The 7500-nt window shown below is 37.8% G+C and overlaps 1 pseudogene; it reads right to left on the reverse strand.

Moving 5' to 3' along the window:
* Nucleotides 1-7500, reverse strand: part of LOC137640969 (nephrin-like) — a 152070-nt pseudogene that overhangs the window by 78470 nt on the left and 66100 nt on the right.

Below are 7500 nucleotides of genomic sequence, written 5' to 3' on the forward strand. Positions count from 1 at the left end.
TTTGGTACCAAAGCCTTTAAAGACAGACAATACAAGAATCTAGCTTCAGCGGGGTCTCAAACCTCCGTCCTACAGATTGCCAACCAGGGACATTTCCAATAGGTTGCCAAAGCCTTTAAAGACAGACAATACAAGAATCTAGCTTCCGCGAGTCTCAAACCTCCGTCCTACAGATTGCCAGCCAGGGACATTTCCAATAGGTTGCCAAAGCCTTTAAAGACAGACAATACAAGAATCTAGCTTCAGTGGGTCTCAAACCTCCGCCCTACATATTGCCACCTAGGGATATTTCCAATTTGGTACCAAAGCCTTTAAAGACAGGGACCACAAGAATCTAGCTTCAGTGGGTCTCAAACCTCCGCCCTACATATTGCCACCTAGGGATATTTCCAATTTGGTACCAAAGCCTTTAAAGACAGGGACCACAAGAATCTAGCTTCAGTGGGTCTCAAACCTCCGCCCTACATATTGCCACCTAGGGATATTTCCAATTTCGTACCAAAGCCTTTAAAGACAGGGACCACAAGAATCTAGCTTCAGTGGGTCTCGAACCTCCGTCTTACATATTGCCAGCCAGGGACATTTCCAATTGGGTACCAAAGCTTTTAAAGACAGGCACCACAAGAATCTAGCTTCAGAGGGTCTCGAACCTTCGTCCAACAGATTGCCAGTCAAGGGCATTTCCAATTGGGTACCAAAGCCCTTGAAGACAGACATGACAAGAATCTAGCTTCAGCGGCTCTCGAACATTCGTCCAACAGATTGCCGGTCAAGGACATATCCAATTGGTTACCAAAGCCTTTAAAGACAGACACTACAAGAATCTAGCTTCAGCGGGTCTCGAACCTCCGTCCAACAGATTGCTGGTCAAGGACATTTCCAATTGGGTACAAAAGCCTTTAAAGATAGGCACCACAAGAATCTAGCTTCAGCGGGTCTCGAACCTCCGTCCTATAGATTGCCAGGCAAGGACGTTTTCAATGGGTTACCAAGGCCTTTAAAGACAGACACTTTAAAATATATATTCAACGGGTCTCGAACCTCCGTCCGGCAGATTGACAGCCGCTGACATTCCAATGGGTTACCAAAACCTTTAAATCATTAATTACATCTTTTACGGATTCCAATAACGTTTTCACTTGTATACTTACAAATTCATGAGGAAGATAACGTCGGAAATTATAATATATAATCACTAGATTTTCCCAGTAACAAAAACCCGCTTAGAAAGATGTAATTCTGCATGTGAATGAGTTTTAATTCATTCGTATGGCCTCGTTCACGATAATAATTCTAAAAGTACATGTCTAATTCATATAATGGCTCGGATTATTTTCCAAATTCCACTCTCCACAGTTCAAAGTTGAAGCGTAAGAGACTGCGGATATATTTCCATGATTTATAAGACCTTGAACTAACATCACACGAATTAATCTTTCATCAGCGCTAGAATATTCAATCACTCATTCATTTCCAGCGTTTTTTATAATCCCCTTTGACATGGTAATTCGTTTGGCTTGTATTACGTTATATTGCATGATTTTAATGGCAGCTGCCAGGTCAAAGGTCGTGGGATAAAATCCACCCTAAATAAGCAAATAACAAAAGGAATGTTTTTATATCATTTTTGGGGATTTAGAAATAATATTTCAGTTCTGAATTAACCCTAGATTTATGGACTAGAATACACTACAATAAACACATCAACATCCAAAAATATAAGTTTATATATCACAAGAATAGTATAAAAACTTTATACCAAATCCACTCTAAATAAGCAAATAACAAGAGGAATATTTTTAGATCCGTTTGGGCTTCAAAAATAATACTTCCGCTCTGAATTAACCCAGAATAAACACATCAACAACCAAAAAATATAAGTTTTCATATCACAAAAAAAGGTAAAAACAATATACGAAAACACAAGCAATGATTGATTAATTGATTATGAGTTTTCTGGTATACAGACATCGAAGGTCATTGACGCCGATATCGTTGTTGAAAATAGAGAACATAAAGGAAATTAAATTTAAAACCATGAAGGATAATATATCTTTTTCATAGTTAAATAACTTTCAGAAGACCTGGAAAAACTACTCAATAAATTTAAGTACTTTAATGAATGAGCAGTGAGGGCACATAAATTACTATTATTATTATTATCATTATTATTATTATTATTATTATTATTATTATTATTATTATTATTATTATTATTATTATTACTAGCCAAGTTACACCCTCAGTTGGAAAAGCAAGATGCTATAACCCCAAGGGCTCCAACAGGGAAAAATAGCCCAGTGAGGAAAGGAAATAAGGAAATGAATAAATGATGAGAAAAAAATTAACAATAAATCATTCTACAAAAATTAACAACGTAAAAACAGATATGTCATATATAAGCTATAAAAAGACTTATGTCACCCTGTCAGCTATTAGGCCTGAGCGGGGCTCAAACTTCCGTCCAGCAGATTGCGAGACAGGGACTTAATCCAACTATGAATACAAGGACTTATGAATACGGATGTCTAATAATAGGACAATTGTTGTGTTCTGTTAAATACCTAAAGTGTTTTTGATGCTGATATAGATATTGTTTGAGTTGTTCTTTAGTTATAAGATTCTAAAAATAGAATTCGAATCTAAACCAGGATTATGGATAATTGTCATAAATATTGCAGTGTCAACAACAACGAAAAACAACAAATGCCGCCTTTTCTATTCCACTGCAGGACAAAGGCCTCAGACATGTCCTTAGTCATGTCTAGGGTTAAGTCAGTTTTCATCCCCACAGTGGCCAACTGAGGAATGGTGATGGTGGGACACTTTAGTCTCATTTCTCACAGCAAACAAAGCTAGTATGGGTGGCCCTAAATAGTACAGCTTTGCTGATCATGACGATACATAAACCCTTTCAGAAAGAGGATAATATCAACATTTAAAAACAGATGAATCAAGCTTCTATATGAATTAGAATTTAAGCTTTTTTAGATATGTCTGTATGTACAATATGACGAGGAACAAATAAAAATAAAAACAAAAGAAGTGGTCCTGCGTCTACCAGATATAAATCTACCAGATGTCTTTAATTGGGCCACAAACAGAGGGGGGACTATAATCATTCACCAGTGTCGCGTGTTACTCACAGCCCAGAAAATAATTATCTTTTAGGCCTAAACTAATGATGGAAAATGTCGATAACCACTGATTTTTTTATTATTATTATTATTATTATTATTATTATTATTATTATTATTATTATTATTATTATTATTATTATTATTATTATTATTATTATCATTATTATTATTTTTTTTTATTATTATTATCATTATTATCATTATTATTATTATTATTAGCTGAGCTACTACCCTAGTTGGAAAAGCAGGATGTTATATGCCCAAGGGCTTTAACAGGGAAAATAGCCCAGTGAGGAAAGGAAATATGAAAAAATACAAGAGAAACTAAGAACAATAACATTAAAAATTTCTTTCATATTTAGAATATAAAAACTTTAAAATAACAAGAGGATAAAAACTTCTATGTAACAAGCTACAGCCCAAGTTGGAAAAGTAAGATGCTATAAGCCCAAGGGCCCCATCATGGAAAATAGCCTAAAAGGCGAAAGAGACAAAGAAACAGAATAGTGTGCCCGAGTGTACCCTCAAGCAAGAGAAATCTAACCCAAGACAATGGAGGGCCATGGTCTAGACTTTGGCGCTATCCAGTTCTAGAAAACAATAGATTTACTAGTCATATAATGAAACTTGAATACTAATCATCGATTATTGGTAAGTGATATATCTAATTGCCGAGGTGTACCTATGGAAGATAACCTCCTTAATAGCAGAAATCAATTTTAATGCATTTTTATATAATCGTTTTGTGTCAGAAGGCTAACTTCGTATGTCAATTTCCATAATCACCGAATTGAACAGCTCATACATGTCTTCATTTTCCTTTGTATGCTACGTTTTTAAAAAGTCGGATTATTCAAAATCAATATTCCTGGAGGAACATTGAATATTATCAAGCAACATACAACACTAACATACTGAACATTCTCCTTGGGTGACATTATTGGTAGAGGTCTGTGAATACCATAAAACTATTGATTAAATGTGGATTCTAGTTGGCTCCAAACACTCCTTTCTCTCATTAGATAATAATGTGACGCTAATGGTGATAATTTAGAAAGTTTTCTTAGTAATTATCCTAAAGTCAAATGCGGATATGTCAGCAATTTTCTAACAGGGCTCTCTCTCTCTCTCTCTCTCTCTCTCTCTCTCCTCTCTCTCTCTCTCTCTCTCTCTCTCTCTTCACATGGAAATATTAAACAGGAACTTACCTTGATATTGTTGTTGTAATATTCATTAAATCTCTCTCTCTCTCTCTCTCTCTCTCTCTCTCTCTCTCTCTCTCTCTCTCTCTCTCATGGAACAGACTATCAGTGGATATAGTGAAGAGAAACATGGTAAACGAATTCAAGAATAAGTTAAACAAGATAATAAAAACTCTAAAAAAAAACTAATGGAGTCTCTGCGTGTAGACTAAAAAGTCTTTGAAACATCCGAAATCTCTCTCTCTCTCTCTCTCTCTCTCTCTCTCTCTCTCTCTCTCTCTCTCTCTCTCTCTCTTATGGAACAGACTTCCAGCGGATATAGTCAACAGAAACACGATAAACTAATTCAAGAAAAAGTTAGCCAAGATCATAAAAAACTCTCGGAAACGTTCAAACAAAATCGCTCTACTGAAGAGCAAATGAAGTCTCCACGGATGGACTAAAAAGTCATTGAGACATACAAAACCCTTGTAACTCTCTCTCTCTCTCTCTCTCTCTCTCTCTCTCTCTCTCTCTCTCTCTCAAACACACATGGAACAGACTTCCAGCGGATATAGTAAACAGAAACACGGTAAACTAATTGAAGACTAAGTTAGACAAGGTCATAAAAACTTGAGACATACAAAACCCTCGTAACACTCTCTCTCTCTCTCTCTCTCTCTCTCTCTCTCTCTCTCTCTCTCTCTCTCTCTCTCTCTCTCTCTCTCTCACTTACCTATAAACAGGAGTCTCCTGATCCTCAATGTACCACAAAGTGAGTGCTGGAACATCGTACTGGGGAGGTGAATGTATCGCGCAGGGCAGAGACGCGTTGAACCCCATCACGACTTCCACTAACGAAGTGTCTGACTCAATATCTGAAAAGGGAAGGAAAGTGAAGATTTATTAAAAGAAGAAGATTTTCGTTTCTACAAAGCAATTATTTAAAGGTTTTAAAGGCTGCTCATGAATGGCAGAGGAAAGGGACAGTGACATTGCCCTTTTAGCAATAGGTAAGAAGGTGTATGTTGCGTTTATGGATCTGGAGAAAGCGTATGATAGAGTTGATAGGGAAGCCATGTGGAATGTGATGAGGTTATATGGAATTGGTGGAAGGTTGTTGCAAGCAGTGAAAAGTTTCTACAAAGGTGGTAAAGCGACTGTTAGGATAGGAAATGAAGTGAGCGATTGGTTTCCGGTGAGAGTGGGGCTGAGACAGGGATGTGTGATGTCGCCATGGTTGTTTAACTTGTGTGTTGATGGAGTGGTGAAAGAGGTGAATGCTCGAGTGCTTGGACGAGGATTGAAACTGGTAGACGAGAATGATCATGAATGGGAGGTAAATCAGTTGTTGTTTGCGGATAATACTGTACCAGTTGCAGACGCAGAAGAGAAGCTTGGCCGATTAGTAACAGAATTTGGAAGGGTGTGTGAGAGAAGGAAGTTGAGAGTTAATGTGAGTAAGAGTAAGGTTGTGAGAAATACGAGAAGGGAAGGTGGTGCAAGGTTGAATATCTTGTTGAATGGAGAGTTACTTGAGGAGGTGGATCAGTTTAAGTACTTGGGGTCTGTTGTCGCAGCAAATGGTGGAGTGGAAGCAGATGTATGTCAGAGAGTGAATGAATGATGCAAAGTGTTGGGGGCAGTGATGGGAGTGGTGACGAATAGAGGGCTGGATATGAATGTGAAGAGAGTTCTATATGAGAAAGTGATTGTACTAACTGTGATGTATGGATCGGAGTTGTGGGGAATGAAAGTGACGGAGAGACAGAAATTGAATGTGCTTGAGATGAAGTGTCTGAGGAGTATGGCTGGTGTATCTCGACTAGATGGGGTTAGGAATGAAGTAGTGAGGGTGATGACGGGTGTAAGAAATGAGTTAGCAGCTAGATTTGATACGAATGTGTTGAGGTGGTTTGGCCATGTTGAGAGAATGGAAAATAGCTGTCTACTAAAGAAGGTGATGAGTGCAAGAGGTTATGGGAGAAGTACAAGAGGAAGACCAAGGTTTGGGTGGATGGATGGAGTGAAGAAAGCTCTGGGTGATAGGAGGATGGATGTGAGAAAGGCAAGAGAGCGTGCTAGAAATAGGAATGAATGGCGAGTGATTGTGATACAGTTCCGGTAGGCCCTGCTACTTCCTACGGTCGCCTTGGATGACCGCGGAGGTAGCAGCAGTAGGGGATTCAGCGTTATGAAGCTTCATCTGTGGTGGATAACGGGGGAGGGTGGACAGTGGCACCCTAGCAGTACCGGCCGAACTCGGTTGAGTCCCTTGTCAGGCTGGGAGGAACGTAAAGAGAAAAGGTCCCGTTTTTTTTCATTTGTTTGATGTCGGGTAACCCCCAAAATTGGGGGAAGTGCCTTGGCATATGTATGTATGTATGTATTATTATTATTATTATTATTATTATTATTAATTGTTCAGGTATAACCCTAGGTGGGAAAACAGAATGCTATAATCCCAAGGGCTCCAACAAGGAAAATAGTTAAGTGAGGAAAGAAATTAAGGAAATATAATATAGTACTACAAGAGAAGTTTAAGTAAATTAACAACATTAAGATAAAACTTTCATAGATACACTATAAACACTTCATAATAACAAGAGGAAGGGAAATAAGCTAGAATAATCGAGTATGTTAGTTTTTTTTTCCAAATTTTACAGTATGGAAAGTTATGTAGCATGAATATAAAACATAATTAATAACTCAACATAGATGCAGCTATTGTGGTTACCTTCAAGACTGATTATAAAACCCATTATGTGGAAACATGTCTCCGTAAGCGAGCCTAAACGAACTAAGCTCACCTTATAATAATTTAATGGCTTAAAATAGCTGTAACTATGACGAAGTCAAGGCCATCGTATAACTCTTAGACCTATGGTAGTTAAGATGGGCTCAGCCACTCGTCAGAACGGTAGGAAGGCTCTCTCTCTCTCTCTCTCTCTCTCCTCTCTCTCCTCTCTCTCTCTCTCTCTCTCTCTCTCTCTCTCTCTCTCTCTCTCTTATAGCCAGGACTTCATTAATATATGCCATTAATCACAGACTCATCAAATTATACATTGTAGGCAAAACAATATTTTTCCTCAAATAACAAAAGTCTTGCAGTTAAATATTGTTCAATGAACTTCACTAATAGATTGAAATAGTGTAAACTACTCAAACAACGACTGAAA

The sequence above is a fragment of the Palaemon carinicauda genome, chromosome 1 (assembly GCF_036898095.1).
Source record: "Palaemon carinicauda isolate YSFRI2023 chromosome 1, ASM3689809v2, whole genome shotgun sequence".
Lineage (NCBI taxonomy): Eukaryota > Metazoa > Arthropoda > Malacostraca > Decapoda > Palaemonidae > Palaemon > Palaemon carinicauda.